This window comes from Cebus imitator, unplaced genomic scaffold (assembly GCF_001604975.1).
Source record: "Cebus imitator isolate Cc_AM_T3 unplaced genomic scaffold, Cebus_imitator-1.0 Scaffold176, whole genome shotgun sequence".
Classification (NCBI taxonomy): domain Eukaryota; kingdom Metazoa; phylum Chordata; class Mammalia; order Primates; family Cebidae; genus Cebus; species Cebus imitator.
The window spans coordinates 1,021,122-1,045,550 of NW_016107491.1; positions in this window are offsets into that span (position 1 = coordinate 1,021,122).

Genomic DNA, 24,429 nt, shown 5'->3' on the forward strand with positions numbered 1-24,429 from the left:
TGTTGCTCACAGGATTTGAAATTGAATGTTTTAGTAAATATGAGTTCATTGAAAGTTATATATGCCAAATTCTAATTTTCTAGTGTTCTTGGATAAAAATATATTAAATGCTATTTTTTACATTTTTATATATTTTGTGCATTTTAGGTTTTGCGGTACATGTGAAGAACATGCAGGATTGTTGCATAGGTACATATACAGGTATTGATCGACTTACGACCTATGCAACTTACGAACATTCGACTTTACGACCACAATCGCTAGCCACGACTGATCCGCGTCTGGCAGCACAAACGTTGCCCAGCTGGGCGTATGACAGTGCTGACCAGCTTCTGGCAGCACTACCATCTCCGCGTGCACCATTTCAACTGTACATATAGCCTACTCAACTTACGACCAAATCGTGTTACGACTGGTCTGCCGGTCCCAATCGTGGTCGTAAGTCGAGCACTAGCTGTATGGCAATGTGGTTTGCTGCCTTCACCTATATCTGGCATTTCTCCCCCTGTTATCCCTCCCCAACTCCCATCCCCCCAACACTCCCCTAGTTTCCCCACCCACAGACCTCACTATGTGAAGCTCCTCTTCCTGTTTCCATGTGTTCGCGTTGTTCAACACCCACCTATGAGTCAGAACATGCTATTATTTTTTAATTTATTTTATTGCATTTTAGGTTTTGGGGTACATGTGTAAAACATGCAAGATTGTTGCATAGGTACACACGTGGCAGTGTGATTTGCTGCCTTCCTCCCCATCACCTATATCTGGCATTTCTCCCCATGCTATCTCTCCCCAACTCCCCAACCCCCACTGACCCTCCCCTATTTCCCTCCAACAGACCCCAGTGTGTAGTGCTCCCCTCCCTGTGTCCATGTGAGAACATGCTATTTTTGACAATTTATGTACATTTCAAAATTTAAAGCTGTTATTACTCAGACAGAGTGGATGTAGGAAAATTGTGCATGTGTATATTCTATCTGCTCCTATATATGTATGTGTTTGCATATTTATTATATATGACATTTAAAAATACATAAAATATATCATATTGAGTGTTTCATTTCATAAATAAAATATTCATATATATATAAACAGATGAGTAGTTATCAAGATATTATTGCAATCATATTTTTGGTATCCCACTATTACATCTAATTTACCCATATCTATTTAATCAGAGTTTTCATTTGTTCTTTTCAAGAATGTAAGGGTATATAAGGTAATTTTTCCCATTTTGCGCATGAAGAGTTCAAGGCTTAGAAAACTTTGAAACTTGCTAATAGTCACAGCCATTATTAAAATTCAGATTTATCTGGTTACAAATATGTATTTTTTTCCACAATATCCTGCTATTTTGACTTTTTAAAATGTTACAGTTTACAATTTCTTTTCAGTTAACGATTTTTCCTACTTTCTTAATATACCACACTAGCAGCATATTCATTCTAATCTATAAAAGTGGAGATAAAATACTTAGTTATCTTATTGTAATAGTTGGGGGTTGCTGTGGGTAGGAACAGATTCCATATAGGGAGGTATCAGGCTTGTTTGGTTTGAGAAATATTCTGTTCCCTATGCCTATCAGTTTTATCAAGTATGCTGTTGGACGTATAAACTGGAGCTAAGGAAATGGTCTGGACTGAAAATGTGGGGATAGTTGGCATTAGAGATAGTATACAATGTCAGAAGATTAAATGAGACTAGCCAAAAACAGAGTGTAGTCAGAGAATGGAAAAGGGCTAATGACTGAGGCATGGATCACTTCAACATTGTGTTCTGAGAGAAGAGAATCAGTTAAAAAAAAAAAAAAAAATCCCAGTGAACCAGTGAAGTAGGATGAAAAGTAATGAAGTGGAGTTTCCTTAGAAGCCAAGTGAAGAAACTTTTATAAATGAGAGTATGTAAACTAAAGGAATTTCAATGGGTTCGAAAGAGTAAATACCTTTACTGGTGGTTGAAGAGAGAAATAGGAGAAGAGGAATTAGAGCCTGAAAATGTAAAGGCGTCTTTTGAGTTTTACTGCAATGAGAAACAATGAAGTACAACAAAATTTTATGGTGTATTTTAAAAATAAAATAATTAAAAATTTTTGTTTATATGCCAATGGGGCATGGTCCAATAGAGAAGGAGAAATTTATGATGTGAGAGAGGTTAATTGTAGAACTAATATCCTTGAGTAAAGGATGAGTTCATGTTCTTTGCAGAGACGCGGATAAAGCTGGAAACCATCATTCTCAGAAAACTGACACAAGAACAGAAAACCAAACACCACATGTTCTCACTCATAAGTGGGAGTTGAACAATGAGAACACATGGACACAGGGAGGGCACATTACACACTGGGGCCTATCACGGGTGGGGGCCTAGGGTAGGGATAGCAGAGGGTAGAGAGATAGGGGAGGGATCGCATTAGGAGAAATACCTAATGTAGATGACGGGGTGATGAATGCAGAAAACCACCATGGCACATGTATACCTATGTAACGAACCTGCATGTTCTGCACATGTACCCCAGAACTTGAAGTATAATGAAAAAATAAATAAATAATAAAATTAAGTAAAAAAAGAAGAAAAAAAGAAGAGGATGAAATCTACTGATCAAATGAAAGAATTGGCTTTCAATAAGAGCAACTTTATATGATATGTTTTATAATTCTATATTTAAATATACACCCAGAAGTCTTAAATTGTTTTCTATACATTCAAACATATTTCTAATTTAATGCAAATTAATAATTGTCTATAAAATATTTTGCTCATATTCTCTGTAAAATTAAGATCCAGATCCATCCCAACAATATAGCAATTCACTGAGTACAATTAAATGGAGTTCAGTGTTTAGACATGACACATGCATTAAAATGATTCATTCAACAAATACTGGCTGAACATTTACTGTATCCTTTAGTTCTCTCCTAATAAAGATTGCTTCTTGTCAAGAGCATGGACTAAAATAAGATTAATGAGAAAACATTAGATTTTTTATCTGCGTATGACTGCTTTAAGATTTTGACTGGACTACACCAGTGAAATAAAAGAGTCAATTCATAACATCAAGAGTATGACAAATTTGCAAAAATATGTTTTTAAATTAAAAGATTTAAAAGCACAAACTAAAATTATTTGGGTTTTTAGGGTAATTACTGTAGAGACAATTATAATATAATTTCACAATGTCTCATTTCTTAAAGAATCAGAATTTCCTTCAAGGTTAATTTTGCTTCTTGGAAAGATGTCAATAATTTCATTTTATATGTGCTATGAATTGATTCATACAATATCCAGCCATCTATTCATTATATAACAGTCAAAACCTATTTTCCAAAAAATTTAAGCAGATATACAGACAAAATAGATAAAAATTTATCCTCAATTGTCAAAGGACTATTTTCATAAAAATAAGATAGTGTAAATATTGATCAGAGCCAAAATTGAACACTAAATAAGTATATACTGATATAAAAGATACGTATGGGTACAAGTGTTATCTTGAAATATTACACTTTTGTGTAGTTGTATTTCTTCCGTAGATGTTAAATTTCATGTTTGGTATAAAAACATAACAGTCATATATGTCTACCCTTGTCCAATTAATTTGAATTTTCTATGCATTCATCAAAGAGCACATTTTATATTTTCTGATAGCTTTATAATTTTTATTAAATGCTACATTATATTTAAAGTAATATAATGTGTAATATATATTTAAAGTAATATAATATAATATAATAATAAAATTGGCTTAATATTTTACATCTGTAGTCTCCTAATTTACCATTTATATTTATTCATGTACATTTATAAATATGCACATCAATTTCTGAATGCCTCTCATACCACAGGAAAGTTATTTTCACTGATTTGAGGCATTTGATTGCCCCTCATTCATTTTGTGCTTGTGACTATCCTTTCCGACAGCAGAATATCTTCAATACTTTTATTCCCTTCATATGTTATTATCTAGTTCATATATTATTATTTGACATTTTTATTTCTCTTCAAGACATATGAATCTTCTCAAAACTCCAGTTTTCTCTTGGTCCAACTTGAGAAGCTATCTGCAAGAAGAGTTCTCTTTATTACAACCTGCTTTTAAGTTTCATATGTATTTATACCATATTTGCTTATATCTGAATATCACACAAGAGTATAATTACCAGATTATAAGAATCTGTTGGCATATATTGGCTTTCAGTAGATACTGGCTAATTGAGTGGATGAATGAATATTTGTACTCAGATATAAAGCTATGTTCTACATTAATGAGAGCTAAAATTCAGCTGCTGCAGCAAAGAATCAGAATAACAGTAATCTGAGATATAGTGAATATTATAATATGTCAAAATTCAGTCTCCTTTTAATTTATTACTCTGGCCTTTTGGGGGGCATCATTCAAATCTACCTGGTCCACAAGAAATCATAACTAAAGCTGTGTTCTAGCTATTTTGAAGGTACAGTCATTACAAGGTCATGCATTTACCTCTTGATTTAGTATTAGTCAGAATTAGTGACATGTCCTCCACCTGCTGCAATAAAGTCTGAAATTCTAGTCTTTGTTTTTGGTAGCCCACCATCCAGCTAAAATTTATGATTCCATCACTAAAGCAAGAGAGAGAGAGAGAGAGAGAGAGAGAGAGAGAGTTGCGGCAACCTCTATTTATTGACTTGCTTATAATCCTTGATTTTCTTTTTGCATATTTCTTAACCTTTGAACTTTGAAATTTGGAAAAAAATACATTAACTGCAGTATTGAGAGTCTTATTAAGTAAAAGAAAATGCAACACAATTAACTCACTTGACCAGATGAGAAAATATAATAAGTTAAATTGTGAATGACTGCACTGAAGAAAACCAAAGCATTTTTCTTTGTATTTTTTTCTAATTTTGATTGATACTAATCATGTCACATAAATGCAAAGAAAACAACATAATTTTTATATATCAATATTCCAACGTATATAGACATTTGTGTATATACACACATACATACTATATATACAAACACATACACAAATACACACATGCTTCTTCTCTACTCTAATACCTTTTCAAAATTCCATTTGTCTAGTATCCCAATTTGTGAAGCTGGTTATAGCTGTCTATGTGAAGCACTCTCATTTATTATTTTTTCTAGGTTTCCTTCTAATCAGATGTTTTAAACTTCTCACATCTACTGCAAAAGATAGGTCATGCACCTATCCATACATTTTTATGAAAAAACAAAGGAAGGCAGAAAGTAGGAAATCACTTCTAAAAAATAGAATTATTTAAATGGGTGAGAATGTGAAGTCACTGGTCATTTTTGTATGACGATTTTGAAAACATACAGATGAAATAATGCAATATTTTATATTATTTTAAAATATTATATAAAATTTGTCACAAGATTATAAAATAATAATGAAATTAGGAATATGCAAAAACTTCATGCATTTTTAGAAGAGACTTGTGGCTTGTAATTCATAAAGTTTATGCACAAAGCCATAAATCATTTCCAGCATTTTTTGTTACTCTTCAAAATCAATCTTAAATAAGAATAGGTAGAGTGTCAGCCTGCAGCAAACACATATGATATGGTGTTATTTTGTTGATCAGTGCTTTAGAAGACCGACTATTTTACCTACTCCTCAAGGCGGCTTTTCTGACCTGTCATGCATGGTTGAAATACACTGCTTTTCCACCCTGGAAATTAGTTTGCTATGAGGCCTTCTTTAATGTTGTACAGCCACAAATTCTCTAGGAAGTTAATAAAATTAATCTTAGCGGCTGCTGCTGGTCCAGTCTTATTGCAGGGATTAAACTGCCCTGTCCTTAATTGCAGAGTACAGGTTGCTGTTGCAGCTTTTTCATTTGTAATAAAATGAAGTAGTCTCTGAAGAATAATGATAGAACTAGGCAGGAATCATTCACCTCTTGTCTTCTAAGGGAAATGCTTTTTGTTTCCATGGAGATGCATTTCATATATGATGAAGGGTACATGGGAGAAAGAGAAAAGTTAATAGGTGCAGGGTTTCATTCAGTGGGGTTAATGCAACACGTGGACTCACTTGGTTTCACTGGAATCACTATTAGTGCAGTTACATAAGTAGCATTCTCTCCGAACAGCCAATTAAACATCAACAATTTCCCAGCAGCATAAAACTGGTGTTAAATATACACACTTGATTTTTTTTCTCCATTTAAATCTATAATTAAGATGTTTGCCCCTAAGTTTTAGTATTCAGACTAACTTTACCAACTATAAGCTAACTATAAAACTCATCTTTGGTAAGAGGAAGATTGTTTATATTCACATTAAAATAAAAAAGTAAGATAGACTAGAGTGGCAAAATACTGAGATACTTTAATAAATGTATGCATGTTTACATATAATCAAATTTTTTTCTCCCTTCAAGACTAGACACATCATAAAACAATGTGGTAAAATGATATATTTAATGTTAAATATATAATGATAACTTTGTCATCATCAACATCAATATTGTCATAATCTGAAATATTGAAACCTATTCAAAAGTGTCACTTAATGGGGTGCTTACTATATTCTAAGCATTTTTAAATTTTAAAATATATAGTCTCATTTAATCCTTACAATAACTCTACAAATGAGGTACTATTATCTTAAGTTTTGCTCTCACTGTAAAGACGCAATGTAACTTCACCAACATCAGAGCTAACTTTTACAAATACATTCATCTTACACATAAAATAAATAGACTGTAGTTTTACTAATTAACAATGTATGGATCATCCACTTTACAGTTATTTTTGTTGACATGAATGATTCCACCTTTTCTTTTTGCTAGGATGCAACACACTGTAACTGGGTTTTTACTTGGGTGCTGGTGAGGCACAGCTCACCCAAGAGAACGCTGTGGGTTCTTGGTCTCTAATGTCTTCAAGAATAAGCGATGGGAACACTGCAGGTGTGTTGTATGCTAGTAAAAGTAAATATCAGACCCAAGAAGTGTTGCAGAAAGGTGATTTTATTTAGGGAGAGAAAAGAGAAGGAAAATATAAGAAGAGAAAGAGTTCCACGAAGAGTGTGGAAGGGGATTCCAGAGGGAAAAATCCAGAGGGAGCTCCCACCATGTGGGAGGGGATTCCAGAGAGCCGGAAATCCGGAGTGGGTGAAGGAGCAGGGGAATTTATCCTGGGAGAAATTCCCACCTTCCCAAGTTCCTCTGTCCAATGAAAGGAGTTCCTTTAAACTTCCGCTGGGATGAGTGACTCTTAGTTTCTTCCGGTGCCCGCGAACTTCAAACATAAACAGTTAAATCTCTCAGATGGAGAGAGATGGGAGCGGGGCATGCCCTTAAACTATTCCCCCTCATGGGCCGGGAAAAAAGAACACATTCCCTCAACATTAGGCATATTCTTAGCAGAAGCTTCAGACAATGAGGAAAATGGAAAGTGGTTTGGTTGAAATCTTAAGACTTTCCAGGCATTAAGTAGTATCCAGAGATACTACTTAATGTATTCAGTGTTATTTCAGTTCTCTATAAATCTTGGAGACAAGATTTCTCAAATGAGAAAATGTGTACACAACAAAATGAAATTCGACATATTCAAGGATGAGTGCTTGAAGCCTATTTCGAACTTAGGACTGCACCCTTGTGACTCTCTCACACCTTTTCAGGTTATCCAGATTTGTGTTAAGATGCGATTTTATCTATTCCTCTTTTAGGTGGGATATTGGGTCATGGTGTCAAATGACTGTGAAAATTGTTCCTGATTTTCTACATTCCGTTCTAATGCAACTATTCTGTGGTTCACATAATTGAAATATTATGTATTATTTTAAATCATCATTTTTTGTTGTTTCAATGTCCTATAAAAGTATTTTAATATAAAGTATTTGTTTTGTTCAACAGTATAATAATACATAATAGTACCTATCTTATTTGACATTTGACAACTAATACATGAAAATACGTATTTATTTATTTGTTTGTTTGTTTGTTTATTTATTTTACACAGAGTCTTTCTCTGTCATACAGACTGGAGTACAGTGGTGCAATCTCTGCTCACTGCAACTTTTCACTCCCGGGTTCAAGTGATTCTCCTGCCTCAGCCCCTTGAGTAGCTGAGTTTACAGGTGAATGCCAGCACATTCCTCTAATTTTTGTGTTTTTAGTAGAGACAGGGTTTCACCATGTTGGCCAGGCTGGTCTCGAACTCCTGACCTCAAGTGATCCACCTGCCTCAACCTCCAAAAGCGCTGAGATTACAGGCATGACTCACTGCACCCAGCCAATACTTAAAAATATTTATGAAGATAAAACCAAATCATTTAGAATTCTTATAGGTCAATAAAAACTGAAGTACATTATCAAAGCAATAATATTTGGTTCTTGAAAAAGTAAATATTGGGTTTCTTCTCAATTTTCGTATTTTAATGTGATGCTAGAGTTGAAAAGAAAGATTAATTAGTTGATGGCTATTCACTTTTAAATATGATCTCTCTGAAAAGTTAGACTCAAGTAACACCTCTCAGCTAAAACGAAGCTGATTATGCTGCAAAGTGAATTTGCAGCACATTAATCATAATTTATGAATATGTTGTAGAGACTATTTTTATAATGACTCACTGAAAAAAGAGAAACCCCGAGTCCCTAACTCATTCATCTTTCTGTGTTTATGAAGCTCCTAAAGTAAGAAAATTAAAGGGCATCATAGGGATCAGAAGCAGCTGTTTGTGCTCTTGTGCCCACAGTTAATACAGTCATGACTCTCACTACTCCTCCAAATTATGGAGTTTTTCCAGTATTTTAACAAGCAACCTATGTGTACATTATTTTTCCATATCAGCATACATACCTCATGCTTAGTGAGGTTTGAATAAAAAAGAAACATACTAAAACTCGATCATTATATATCAGCTTACATTAACATACTTGGTCATAAATGCCCAATATTTTTCTTTATTAATTATCAAACATATCTCTGTAATACTAAATTTGCAATTTGTATGTTATGATATATCTCTGTTTAATAAATAGAGCTGTTTTAAAAATATTTAGCTATTTTAGGTATTTTAAAAAATATTTTTTACTAGATATAGCAGCATTTTGATATTTGTCAATGCAGAAACAAAGTGGTACTTGGGCCAGAAACTTGAATAATGCTTAAATGTTTTCTAAAAAGACAAAGAAAAGAAAGAGATTTCAGCATGGTGAATAAATTGCATTAATAAAGGCATAAATGTATGAAAAAGTGAAGCATAAACATATTGTGCTTCAGGAAGGTGTAAGGGATTTCCAGGGAATTAATCTAAAGTTACAAACTATGAAAAGAGTAAAAGAAATAGGAAATCTTTTAAAAATTGTTACGTATTTTGGATATTGATTCTTCATCTGATACATAGTTTGCAAATATTTTCTCCCATTTTTTAGATTGTCTCTTAACTGTTTATCATACTGTGTGCTTGAAAACTGCTAAGGTAGTATATTTCACATGTTTTCCTACTAAAAAATAACTATATGAGATAATGGATGTATTTACCAGCCTGATTCAGCCATTCTATAATATGTACATAAACCTAAACATCATGCTGTACACCATAAATATACAGAATTTGTATTTATCAATTTTAAGAAAGCTGAATAATGCTCTTGCTGGTTTTGAATCCCATGAATTTTTTTTTAAAACTTTGGGGTCATCTTTTTGAAATGTGGACCTCAGATTGGAAAGGGCCTTTTTCCCCTATATCTGGGGAAGTTTGGCCTCAATGCCTGGCCCCAAGTTGTAACTTCTTGCTTTTTTTGGAGATGTGAGAAGCTTTACTTTTCTCTGGATAAAACAACTAAGCTGTATTTAATGAATCATATCATCCTGGCACATAAACACGTGAGATTTCTTACTGCCTTGCAGTCTCTTTAGTGGATTGCCTGTGAGGCACATCACAATCAGGTTTATTGTTTATTTAATAAAACTATTTTCTTTCTTTTTAACATTTGTCAAGAAGATTTGTAGAATGGCATAGTCTCCAATGCAAGAATATAAAAAACTTTGTGTGCCTTACTGAAGGATGTTGAAGTTAATCATTAGAAAATCTTGCTGAAGTTTTGAAAAATGAAAATATGAATATATAGGTATTTTAGTAATAAATTATGGGCATAATACAGTTAATTGGTTTTATAGGAAAGGCTAAAGACAAAGAAATACTTTAAGAAATAAAGTAAGAGCTTATACAAAAGGTTCAAGACTAGATTAAGTTAGTGATTCTGGAGACAGAAATGTCTAGGATAGATATAAAAGTCTGTATGCAGATAGATTTGAAAGGATACAATGGAATAAACACTGTGAATGTTATAAAGTTACCAATAATTTATGATAAATATTAAATGATAATAATTTACAGTTACTTAATGACCACTATATGCCAGGAAACTGCTGTGATTACTGACATATATGAAAATCACTCTCACCACAATTCTTTGAAGCAGAGTCTATTACTGTTTTGCAAATTAAGATATTGAGACAAAGAGTTTGAGACATTTTCTGAGGGTTACGGAAGAGACCTGAGACTTCATGGTAGTTATTGCAATAAAGTTTGAAATTAAAATAAATATATCAATTAATTGAACATAAATAGAACAGTTAAGAAAGAATGATATGGGAATATGAAACTAAGGTGTTACTTTGATCAGGTCTGCCTGCCTGCTTGCTTTTCGTCATTTGCCTCTTGTTAATTTTTTTCCCTTTTCTCATGAACTTCAAGACTACAGTAGCTGCGGGACACAGCACTAAATGCTGAAACTTTTCACTGGCTATGTTATAGATAACATGCATAAGTCACCATGGTAACAGTTGCTTCACTTGTTTTTCGGAAACTGGCCAGCTCCTGGTGAGCTCAAACAGGTTGAGACCACTGATCTTTCAACTGGGCCTGCACAAGTGCTCAAGAGATCACATTTTTTGATGTGGGGGAACTAAAAACTCCACCCTCAGATCATACTGATGCCACCACTTTTTGTGCCTATGTTCAATGAAATGCCATGAACTCTGACTATTTAGTGTCACGAAGGAGATCACACAGAGAGTCTCATTTCCTTCAGTCGCTAGCACGAGACTGAAAAAAAGAAATCAAGTTAGAACAGAGATGTACTGAGAAGCCAGACCAGAAACCCGACTGGGAACCTGCTGTTGCTTCTTTAAAACAGAAGTGGTGAAGAGTTTTTAAGAGTGATAGAACATACTTGAATACTTGAGAAAGTAATAAAGCTATTAATAGCTGTGCAGTAATCTAATACCCACAGTGGAATGCTGCACATTAAAAGCTGAGCTGACACATGCAGATTAGGATGAAGGACTCCTATCTTTTTCTAAATCTACATTTTGAGATTTTGTGCTATTTGGATGGTCATTCTACTTTGGCAGAATGAAGTTGTTACTTCATTTATCCCCACTAACAATTACTTTTCCCCATACCTTAACCATCCCACTTCCCTAACCCATAAATGTCCCTAAGCCTTACCTTCAGCAAGGCCGATTTGGGTGTTATTCTCCCACTTTCTTGCTTAGTGCCCTTGTGGGAAAAAAAAAAAAAAACTTTCTTTTACAAAACACATGTCACAATGATTGACTTGCTGCAGGCAGGTGGGTTGGATCTGGACCTGACCAATAACAAATATGAATAAACTTGGAAAGTTGATGTGTATTAAGACCAAGTAAGAAAAAATGTCAACAGAACCACTAATCCAAGAATATTCTTTCACATAGAATAAATCTTGGAAAATTGGCTTACTTAAAATTCTACAGCTGACTAAAAAGAATACGAGATGAAGAGGTATGGGGTGTATTGACTAAAGCATAAAATACAAACAATTAGTGTGAAAGAGAGACGTGCAAACTAACAAATAAAGAGCCAGGTAGAGATAAGAAACTCTGGGAAAGAAACTCATAGAAACTCTGGAAAAAAACTCATAAAACTCATAGTAACTTTGAGGACCTTTGTCTTTTTTTTTAGACAAATCCTAGTAAATACTTCAACATCTATGTAATTATAAACTCTGTTGCAGAAATAATACTTGAATGTAAGTGTGGGTATATGTAGGTATGTATATGCATGTGTCTGTGAGTGTGCATACACGCAGAGGCACATATATACACATATGTGTATGCACATATATGTATAATGTGATATATATAATATTATTCTAAATCTAAGTGAATATCACACACTGTGGAGGAGTATACCTGTTAGAAATCAAAATTTCATCTCTGTTATTGCCCTCTCTGAATGTTGCCTCCTTGAAATAACAGCAAAATCTGTTCTTTCCTAAGTTTTTAATTCGTTTTATTGGTTAATCTAAGACATCATTAATTAATCTACCTTGTGACACTACAATGCCAAAGGGTATTTAAAAATTTGATTTTGTTTCTTGAATAAATGATTCATAAAATCAATAAAACATTGTTATCCCTATATGACCAAAGGAGACATGCTTGCTACAAAGTAGATTTTTTTCTTTCTAGAAATTATGTCTCTTTAACTTTTATTAAGTTCAGGGTACAAGTGAATGTCTGTTATACAGGTAATTGTGTGGGGGGGTTGTTGTATAGATTATTTCATCACCCAGGTAATAAGTCTAGTACCCATTAGTTATTTTTCCCAATTCTCTCCCTCCTTTCACTCTGTACCCTCTGAAGAGCCCTAGTGTGTGTTGTTTCCCTGTGTGTGTCCATGTGTTCTCATCATTTAGCTCCCACTTACAAATGAGAACATTGGTTTTCTGTTCCTGTGTTAGTTGCTAAGGAAACTGTCCTCCAGCTTCATCCACGTCCCTGCAAAGGACATGATTCATTCTTTTCTATGGCTGCATGGTATTCCATGGTATGTATCATGAAAATAATATTTTCACGAAGATATACTCTAGGATGTCAGCCGAGGAGCACATATATAGCATATAAATAATCAAATATGAGCAAAAATCATTAAATATAAGCAAATTGTTATGTAATTTGTTATGAACAATGGAAAGAACATCTACATTAAGTTTAAAAGAAAAGATATAGAAAGGAATATGACATCAACATCTCAACTAACATCAAAAGAAACATTAGTTTTATTCACAAAAATAGCCACGAGTCTAGTATAATTTTATTGCGCCCTGTAACTTACCAATACAAAATGTACCCACTTTTTTGCTCAAATTAAATTACATATACTTCACTAAATGAGTTTTAGAGAAAATGTCACTTGGAAATAACATGCAATATAAATCAGTCTTCCCCTTTTTAAGGGCAAAAGAAAAAAATAACATTACATTCCAGAAAGAGAGCAAGTCTCCACTGTTGATGGAAACATGTAAAGAAAGTAGATCTTTGGCAAAGATCAGAAAAACTTGGATGAATCGCTACACAAGCTGGGGAGAGATAGCAAGGGGAGAAATGCCAGATGTAGGTGATGGGGAGGAAGGCAGCAAATCACACTGCCACGTGTGTTCCTATGCAACAATTTTGCATGTTCTTCACATGTNGCACTACACACTGGGGTCACTTGGGGGGAAATAGGGGAGGGACGGTGGGGGGTGGGAAGCTGGGGAGAGATAGCAGGGGGAGAAATGCCAGATGTAGGTGATGGGGAGGAACGCAGCAAATCACACTGCCACGTGTGTTCCTATGCAACAATTTTGCATGTTCTTCACATGTACCCCAAAACCTAAAATGCAATAAAATAAATAAATGGGAAAAAAAATGATGCCTTTTTTACACAACAGTCATAGGACTAACTAAAAACTGTTGATAAAGTGCCATAGCAGTTAGTAAAGTGTATGGCTTTATATATACTTTTGTAAATATAAAAAAATTAAATAACCCAAAAGCTCATCTGCTGAAATTTCTACAATACTGGCTAGAAAATGAAGCTCTAACTGTTTGAGAGCATGTGTGTGCGCGTGTGTGTGTGTGTGTGTGTGTGTGTGTGTGCATGGGAATGAGTTTAGGTACTTGTCCTACTTAGTAGACCAGAAAATTGGTATTTCATGCCCATCCAGGAACAAGATAAATGTCCTTGGGTTCATTCAGGGTTACAACTGGAACTGAGATTGCCGTATGAAGGAAATCGTTTTAACAGAGCTGTCTCCAGTGTTCTAGAAACAAGGAAACCCCTGGCATGTAAAAATAAAAGGGATCATTTTCTAAATCTGTCCAGGATATGAGAGGGAAAGTGTCTCTTCCTTGGGGCTAGAATTCATATTATCCATATAGTCTCCAAACTTAGATGTTGACAGGTGTACATAAAGTGGTCCCAGGCTGTGACAAACTAGGATATTTGCCAGACATTACTCCAAAGGGAAACAAGCTCATGCAAAGCTGAACTTAATTATCACAGGTGCAACTTATTTGATGAAGTCATAATTTCTCACACTGTAAAGCATGTGAGTAATAACTCACCATAGAATCAGCAAAGTAAACAGGAAATTTAAAGCTAAAATAATGTTTAATAAATAACAGCCTTATAGAGGTTTAAATAAACATGAAAGTAAGTTAAAACTATAATAAAATAACAAGTATAAAATTATAATAGGAAAATTTGGAAAAAATCAGAAATTGCAATTATTTAACTCATTGAATTAGAATTTTAATCCATGAGGTTAACCTCAGGTTAGAAAGATAAAATTAGTGAACTGGAAGGTAGATTAAGAAAATTTAACTAAGAAGAAATTGAAAGACATCAAAGTAAAATGAAAAAGTTCAACAATTTATTAAGTGTTCCAGAAAGAGACAAGTAGGGATCAAGTTTTCAAAAATAATTTTTGTTGTTATATAGAAATGCTACTAATTTGCATATGTTGATTATGTATTCTGTAACTTTGCTGAATTGATTTACTGGTTCAAAACATTCATTGGTGGAATCCTTAGGGTTTTCTATATTGTCTGTATAAGATCATGTCATTTGTAAACAGGGGCAATTTACTTTTTCTTTTTCAATTCTGAATTCTTTTATTCTTTCTCTTGCCTAATTGCTCTGACTAGGACTTCCAGTACCATGTTGAATAACAGTGGTGAGAGTGGGCATTTGTGTCTTGTTCTAGATTTAGAGAAAAAGCTTTTAACCTTTCCCCTTTGAGTATGATGTTAGCTGTTGGCTTATTAATATATAGCCTTTTTTGTGTTGAATTACACTCCTTCCTTATCTAAACATTGAGAATTTTCATTATAAAAGGATATTCAATTTTTTCAAATGATTATCTTCATCCATTGAAACGAACATGGTTCTTATTCTTAATTCTGTTAATATAGCATATTACATTTATAGATTTGCGTATGTTGAGCTATTCTTCCAACTAAGGCATAAATTCCACTTAATCATGGTGAATGATCTTTTTACTATACTGTTGAATTTGGCTTGCTAGTATTTTGTTGAAGACTTTTGTTGAAGTAATGCTCTAGAAACAATACTTCATATGTATCAGGGAAAGGGCCATTGGCCTATGGTTTCTTTTTTGTAGTATCCTTGTCTGGATTTGGTATCAAGGTAATGCTGGCTTCATGAAATTAGTTTGGAAGTATTCTCTCCTCCATAATTTTCCTAAAGGGTTTCAGAAGGATTGGTATTAGGTCTTTAAATGTTTGGTAGACCACAGCAGTGAAGTTATCAGGTCCTGGGCTTTTCTTCAACGTGAGACTTTTTATTACTGATCCAATCTTTTTACTCATTATGGGTCTGTTCAGATTTTCTATTCATTATTCAATCTTAGTAGGCTGCATGTGTTTAGGAATTTATCAATTTCTTATATATTATTCAAATGCTTGGCATATAGTTGCTCTTAATTGCCTCTTGTGAGTTTTTATATTTCTGTTATATTAGCGGTAATGTCTCTTTTTTAATTTCTGATTTCTCTAAATCATCTGATTTTTTAATTAGTCTAGCTAAAGGTTTATCAATTTACCATTTCAGAAAATTAGCTATTACTGTGATTGATCTTTTCTATTGTTTTTCTACCTCGGTAAGGTAATATTTATTTCTGCTCAAATCTTTATTATTTCCGTGCTTCTGCTCACTTCAGGTTTAGTTTGTTTCTCTTTTCAGGATTTATTTAAGATCCTTTTATTTTTATTTTATTTTTTATTATGCTTTAAGTTCTGGGGTACATGTGCAGATCATGCAGGATTGTTGCATAGGTATACACATGCTATGGTGGTTTGCTACATCCATTCCCCTGTCATCTACATTAGGTGTTTCTCCTAATGTTATCCCTCCCCAACCCCCACACACCCTGTTAACCTCCCCTAGCGCCCCCACTCCCAACAGGCCACAGTGTGTGATGTACCCCTCCCTGTGTCCATGTGTTCTCATTGTTCAACACCCACTTATGAGTGAGAACATGTGATGTTTGGTTTTCTGTTCTTGTGTCGGTTTGCTGAGAATTATGGTTTCCACCTTCATCCATGTCCCTGCAAAGGACAGGCACTTATCTTTTTTATGGCTGTATAGTATTCCATAATGTATATGTGCCACATTATCTTTATCCAGTCTTTCACTGATGGACATTTGGGTTGGTTCCAAGTCTTTGCTATTGTAAACAGTGCCACAATGAACATACCTCTGCATGTGTCTTTATAACAGACCAATTTATAATCCCTTCAGTATATATCCAGTAATTGCATTACTGGGTCAAATGGTATTTCTATTTCTAGATCCTTGAGGAATCACCAGTGTCTTCTACAATGATTGAAATAATTTACACTCCCACCAACAGTGTAAAAGCGTTCCTATTTCTCCACATCCTCTCCAGCATCTGTTGTCTCCAGATTTTTTAACGATTGCCATTCTAACCAGTGTGAGATGGTATCTCACTGTGGTTTTGATTTGCATTTCTCTAATGACCAGTGATGATGAGCTTTTTTTCATGTTTGTTGGCTGCATAAATGTCTTCTTTTGAAAAGTGTCTGTTCATATCCTTTGTCCGCTTTTTTGATGGGATTGTTTACTTTCTTCTTATAAATTTTTTAAGTTCTTTGTAGATTCTGAATATTAGCTCTGTCAGATGGGTAGATTGCAACATTTTTTTCCCATTCTGTTGGCTTCATTTTTCTTAATGTAGGCATTCATTGCTATAAACTTTTCTCTTAGAACTGTGTTTGCTGCATCCCATAAGTTTTGGTATGCTATGTTTTCATTTTTATTTGTCTCAGGATTTTTTTTAATATCCCTTTTGATTTCTGCTTTCCCTGAATGGTTGGTTGTTCAGGAGTAAATTGTTTAATTTTGACATATTTGTGAATTTTCCAGTTTTCCTCCTGTTATCAATTTCTAGTTTCATACCATTGTGATCAGAAGCAATACTTCGTATACTTTCAGGCTTAAATTTGTTAAGATTTTGTTTTGGCACCTAACATCTGATCTATCCTGTTGAGTGTTTGAATATACCACCTGCACTTATAAAGAATGTGAATTCTGCTGCTGTTGAATGGAATGATCTGTATGTCTCTGTTAGGTTTATTTGAGCTACAGTGTCATTCAAATTTGTTGCTTTCATATTGATTTTCCATCTGGGTGATATATCCGTTGTTGAAGCTGGATTTGTTTACAAGTTTTTTAAAAAATTACTATTTCTATGTTTTTTTCTATGTCTAAGTAAAGCAACTTTAAAGGATTACAATGGAAGTTTTAAATAATCCCAATGTTAAATTATTCTATAACTTGTATTCAAGGGATTAAATGAATAAGCACATCATTGTAACAAAAAGATTATGAAATGAAATATACAGGGCTGACTACAAGCTTTGCTTCCAAATGTTCTTAAAGTGCTTCAGTAGCCAATATGCTTTTGCAATACTAAACAAATTGCTGATATGTAATACTCAAAACAAACTATAAAATGAAAAGTCCAAATTGGGGCTTCATGTATTATATAATATATCAGTGTGTGCCAAGTTTTTTTCAGTATGCCAGTATTTTCAAATGAAGGATTTTATTTGAATGTTTTGTTCACGTATTTCATACTTCAATTTAAATCCCTCAGAGCACAAAAGAAGGAATTGGACTAAGACAAAGTGTAATGTCACAATAGGGCAGTCCCTACAAAGAGGAACATTTAATACCTCTGAAATTTCAGTATACTCTGAAAGCAATGTGAATATCAAAGTTTTGTTAATTGCCATTATAAGCATTTAAGCTGCTACAATCACGGCTTTTGGCTATGTATTCATTTTTCTCCTACCATTTGGCAATTAAACTTTCATTGCTATAATTTTAAAGGCGTTGAGTTTAGAAATCCTAATATCAATAAAAAATTATAGCAAAACAATGATGTACAATAATTTTGCTTAATGTGAACTAAAAGGGTAATATTTCTTTGTTAATTTAAAAGATAAGAGTTCTGTAATTTTTTAGGATTTAAATCTTTATATAAATTTACTTATGTAATCTGCAGTAGTTTTCTAGGTATTATTTTTTCTTTGCAAGCAGTAAGAAACTTTTGAAAACTACACTTCAGATTTCATATCTATGAATTCAAAAGTGAAAATAAACTATGACCATGAGAAATTAGAATTTAGCTTACAGAGATATCCACTCAATGTTTATTAATGTTAGCTTTCAAAAGTTATTTTAAATTCTTTAATATTTTCAGCCCACTGTTGAGACCTGCTGCTAGAAAAAAAAAAAAAAAGATTCCTTTCAAAATATTACTAGTCTTTGGGTGGGCACAGTGGTTTACACCTGTAATACCAGCATTTTGGGAGGCTGAGGTGGGAGGATCACTGGAGGTCAGGAGTTTGAGATGAGCCTGACCATCATGGCAAAATCTCGTCTCTAAAATTAGCTGGGGATGGTGGCATGTCCCAGCTACTTGGGAGGCTATGGCAGGAGAATTGCTTGAACCCAGGAGGCAGAGGTCGCAGTGAGCCCAGTTGGCACCACTGCACTCCAGTCTGGGTGACAGAGTGAAACTCCCTTCTGAATATATAGATATGTATGTATATATGTGTTTACATATATATTTCCCATGTGTATATATATACATTTATACATACATATATATATATATGAACTATTCACTGACCATGTATTATTCCATTATTCCAAGACATACTTGGAGATATTGCATGTTTAGTTCCAGAACAGTGGTATAAAGTGACTATTGCAATAAAGCAAGTCATGGAAATTTTTTGGTTTCCCAGTGCATTATACTGTAGTCTATTAAGAGTGCAGTAGCTTTATATCTAAAAACACAATATGCCTATCTTAATTTAAAAATACTTTATGATTAAAATATGCAAATGATATCTGAGCCTTCCACAAGTTATAGTTATTTTGCTGGTGGAGAATATTGCCTCTATACAAATGGCTGCTGACTAACTGATCAGGGTTGTGGTGGCTGTAGATTGGGCTGGTTGTAGCAATTTCTTAAAATAAGACAACAATGAAGTTTGCTGCATTGATTGACTACTCCTTTCATGTAAGATTTCTCTGTGTCAGTTCTCTCAAACTCTGCTGCTGCTTTGTCCACTAAGTTTGTGGAATATTCTAAATGCTTTGTTGTCATCTCAACAGTGTATGCAGCATCTTCACCAGGAGTACATTCCATCTCAAGAAATCACTTTCTTTGATCATTTATACTAAGAAACTCCTCATCTGTTAAAGTTTTGATGTGAGATGGCAACAATTTAGTCACATATTAGGCTCCACTTCATATTTCTAGTTTTCTTGCTATTTCTGCCACATCTGCAGTCACTTATCCCACTGAAGTCTTGAATGGCTCAGTTATTCATGAGGTTTGAAATCAACTCCTACCAAATATGTTAATATTGATATTTGGACCTCTTTTCATGAATCACAAATGTTCTTAATGACATCTAGAATAGTGAATCTTTTCCAGAAGATTTTCTATTTACTTTGCACAGATCCATCAGAGGAATCACTATCTATGGAAACTATAGTCTAACAAAATGTATTTCTTAAATAATAAGACTTGAAAATCAAAATTACTTTTTCCACTCATGGGCCACAGAAAGGACGTTATGTTAGCAGGCCTGAAAACCACAATAATCTCCTTGTACATCACCAACAGAGATCTTGGGTAACCAGGTGTCTTGTTAATGAGTAGTCATCTTTATAAGGAATCTTTTTTCCTAAGTAATAGGTCTCAATAGTAGGCACACAATATTCAGTAAACCATGCTGTAAACAGCTGGGCTGTGATACAGATTTTGTTGTTCCACTTACAAAGCACAGGCAAAGTCAATTTAGCATAATTCCTAAGGGTTTTAGGATTTTCAAAACAGCAAATGACAAATGGCTTAAAGTCACCAGCTGCATTTTTTTCTAACAAGACAGGCCGCTTGTATTTGAAGCTTTGAAGTCAAGCATTGACTTCTCCTCTCCAGATACAACAATCCTAGATGGAAACTTCTTCCAATAAAGGTCAGTTTTGTATACACTGAAAATTTGTTAGATGGGTAAATTGCAAAACTTTTTTCCCATTCTGTTGGTTGCCAGTTCACTCTAATGATAGTTTCTTTTGCTGTGCAGAAGCTCTTAAGTTTAATTAGATCCCATTTGTCTATTGTGGTTTTTGTTGCCGTTGCTTTTGGTGTTTTAGTCCTGAAGCCCTTGCCTATGCCTATGTCCTGAATGGTTTTGCCTAGGTTTTCTTCTAGGGTTTTTATGGTGTTAGGTCTTATGTTTAAGTCTTTAATCCATCTGGAGTTAATTTTAGTGTAAGGTGTCAGGAAGGGGTCCAGTTTCTGCTTTCTGCACATGGCTAGCCAGCTTTCCCAACACCATTTATTGAACAGGGAATCCTTTCCCCATTTCTTGTTTTTGTCTGGTTTGTCAAAGATCAGATGGCTGTAGATGTGTGGCATTACTTCCAGGGCCTCTGTTCTGTTCCATTGGTCAATATCTAGAATCTACAAAGAACTTAAACAAATTTACAATTAAAAAAATAAAAAACCCCATCAAAATATGGGCAAAGGACAGGAACAGACATTTTTCAAAAGAACACATTTATGCAACCAACAAACATATGAAAAAATACTCATCATCACTGGTCACTAGAGAAATGCAAATCAAAATCACGTTGAGATACCATCTCACACCAGTTAGAATGGTGATCTTTAAAAAATCGGAAGTCAACAGATGCTGGAGAGGATGTGGAGAAATAGGAATCCTTTTACACTGCTGGTAGGAGTGTAAACTAGTTCAACTGTTGTGGAAGACAGTATGGTGATTCCTCAAGGATCTAGAAATAGAAATACCATACCATTTGACACAGCAATGCAATTACTGGGTATATACTGAAAGAATTATAAATAGTTATATTATAAAGACAAATGTGCATGTATGTTCATTGCAGCACTGTTTATAATAGCAAAGACTTAGAACCATCGCAAATGCCCATCAATGATAGGCTGGATAAAGATAATGTAGCACATATACATCATGGTGCACCTACTGCTTCACTTTGCACTTTTATGTTGCAGAGATGGATTCTCTCCTTTAATCTCATAAAACAGTGTCTGCTAGCTTCCAACTTTTCTTCTGCAGGTTCCTTATCTCTTTCAGCCTTCAGAGAATTGAAGAGTTAAGCTTCAGTTAGGTTTTTGGATTAGATTGCTCTGGATTAGGTTTTGGTTTAAGGGAATGTTCTGGCTATTTGATCTTCCATTCAAACCACTAAATCTTTCCACATATCAGTAATATGGCTGTTTCAGATTTTTTTTTTTTTAGACAGGGTCTTGCTTTGTTACTGAAGCTGGAGTGCAGTGATGCAATATCAGCTCACTGCAACCTCTGCCTCCTCCTGGATTCAAGTGATTCTCATGCCACCATTCCTAGCTAATTTTTTTTTTTTTTTTTTTTACATAAAGACGGTGTTTCACCATGTCTGCCAGACTGACCATGTACTCTCACCCTCAAATGATCCTCCCACCTTGGCATTCCAAAGTGCTGGAGTTACAGGTGTGAGCCACCACCATGCTGTGCCTAGAGAAGCACTTTTGATTTCCTTCAATACTTTTTATTTGCTTTTACAATTTGGCTAACTGGTTCAAGAGTCCCAGCTTTTGGTATATCTTGGCTTTTGACATGGCTTCCTCACTAAGCTTCATTATTTAAACTTTTGATTTAAAGTTATAGATGTGAGATTATTCCTTTCACTTAACCACTTAGAGGCCATTGTAGAGTTATTAGCTGATGTTATTTTAATATTGTTGTGTCTCAGGTAATAGGGGGTCCTGGGGAGAGAGAAAGACAGTGGAACGACCAGTCAGTAGAGCAGTCAGTACACACATAACATTTATCAATTAAATTCACCATCTTATGTGCCATCCCCCCAAAAATTATCATAGTGACATCAAAGATCACTGATCACTATAACAGATATAACAATAATGGACAGATTAGAAATATTGTGAGAATTAACCACAATGTGACACAAAGACATGGAGCAAGCACATGCTGTTGGGAAAATGGTGCTAACAGACTTTCTGAACACAGAGTTGCCACAAACCTTCAAATTGTAAAACATGTAGCATCTTAAAAACACAATAAGTGAAGCGCAATAAAATGAGACGTATCTGTACTACGGACTATTTATGTATCTTTACTCATAAGTTGTGTGTTCAATTTCTTATACATTTTTATTTGGTGGTGTCTTTTTAGAGTTGTAAGAGTTCATGATATATTCAAAATATAAACAGTCTCTCTCTCAAACACACACACACAAACATATACATACAAATTTAATGTCATCTTCAAATCAGTTTTGGAGAAGATATTAAATTTTCTAAAAGTTGTCTTCTGAAAAGCATAAGTTTTAATTTGATAAAGTTCTACTTACCAATGTTTAATATGCCTAGAGGTTTCCTTTTCTTTCTAAGATAATTTTGCCTACTTGAATCATAAGAATAGTCTTTTATATTTTCTTCCAACATTTTATAGGTTCAGATTTAATATTTAGGTTTGTACTACAACCCCAAATAATGTTTGTACATGGTGTGAAGTAGGTTTTTCAAGATTTATTCAACTTTTTTCATCACTTATTCCAATACTATTCCTTTTCCTTTTTTTTTTAAGTGAAAGGAAGTTTATTAAGAAAGTAAAGAAATTTTAAAATGGCTACTTCGTAGGCAAAACAGCCTCCAGCACTATCTCTCACTGAATTTTCCTATTGAATTTTTCTGGTGCCTTTGTCAAATACAAATTGACCACGTATTGGTAATTCTGTTTCTGTGCTCTCTACTCCCTCCATTGTTATACTTGTCTATCCTTACATTAATACTACCCTGCTTGAATTTCTGTATTATTATAGTACTAAAATCAGATATTGTTATTCTTCCAATTTTGCCTTATTTTTCAATGTGGATTAAGCTATTCTAGGACCTTTGCATTTTTATACAAATTTAGAATCACTTGGCCACTTCTGTGGCTGAACTGGATGTGGTTTTGATTGGTATTACATTGATTCTGTTGATCAGTTTGTGGAGAATGAGTAAGTTAACAATATTGAGTTTTCTAATTCAGAAATATAGGATACCTCTCCATTTATCTAGGTATTTAAAAACTGCTTTCAATAATGTTTCTAGTTTTAATGTGGGAATTTTGTGTATCGTATGTTATATATGTCCTTTTATTCTATTATAAACATTATTTTTTATTTTTATTTTCAAGTACCATTCATACATGGAAATACAGCTGATATTGAATTTCTATACTTATTTCAGTTATTAGTTTTAGTTGTTTTGTATTTGTAGATTCCATGAATTTTAAGTAATCAGATAGTCTGGGAATAAGTATAATAAGTTCTCTACTTTTTTATATTCTATGTCTTTTGTTTATTTTTCCTGCTTTATGGTACTAAGACATCTTTCATATGTAAATAATTTTAGTAAGAGTGTATATCCTTAAAGTACATGAGACAGTGATCCTACAAAGTTGTAGTAAACATTCATGATACCCTTTCCCCTGTGGCTACTGTTTATTCTTTGTTGTTTATTCTTTTTCTCCCCACTAGCTCCTAAAGCTCCCCAGTCAGCTGTTCCCTAATTTGTTTTAAATTGTTTAGAATGACGGTGCATGCAACTATATAATACATAATTAACTCTTCAAATTAGTGGTAATGAATTCCTCTGTTTATTCCTTTGTCTAGAAATAAAGCTTACTTTGGCTTATTGACAACATTTGTAAATGCAATATAAGGGCCTGAGTAAGGAATACTACCACATTCATGTGTCCAGCTGACCTTGAGTAATGAATACACTGTATTTTCTATGATTAGTAATATGTGAGAATGCCAATGGTTACTCCAAGGTTATCATCCCTGTTCTAGTAATTCACAGAGACCTGCTTCTGGTGGAAAAGAACTGATGTTGAACAATTTCAAAAGAACAATTTCAAAACAGTAAAAATGTAAGTATCCAGATTTTAAAAACTCATTGAGAAAATTTAAGTTTCCGTTGGATACCTTGATTCATT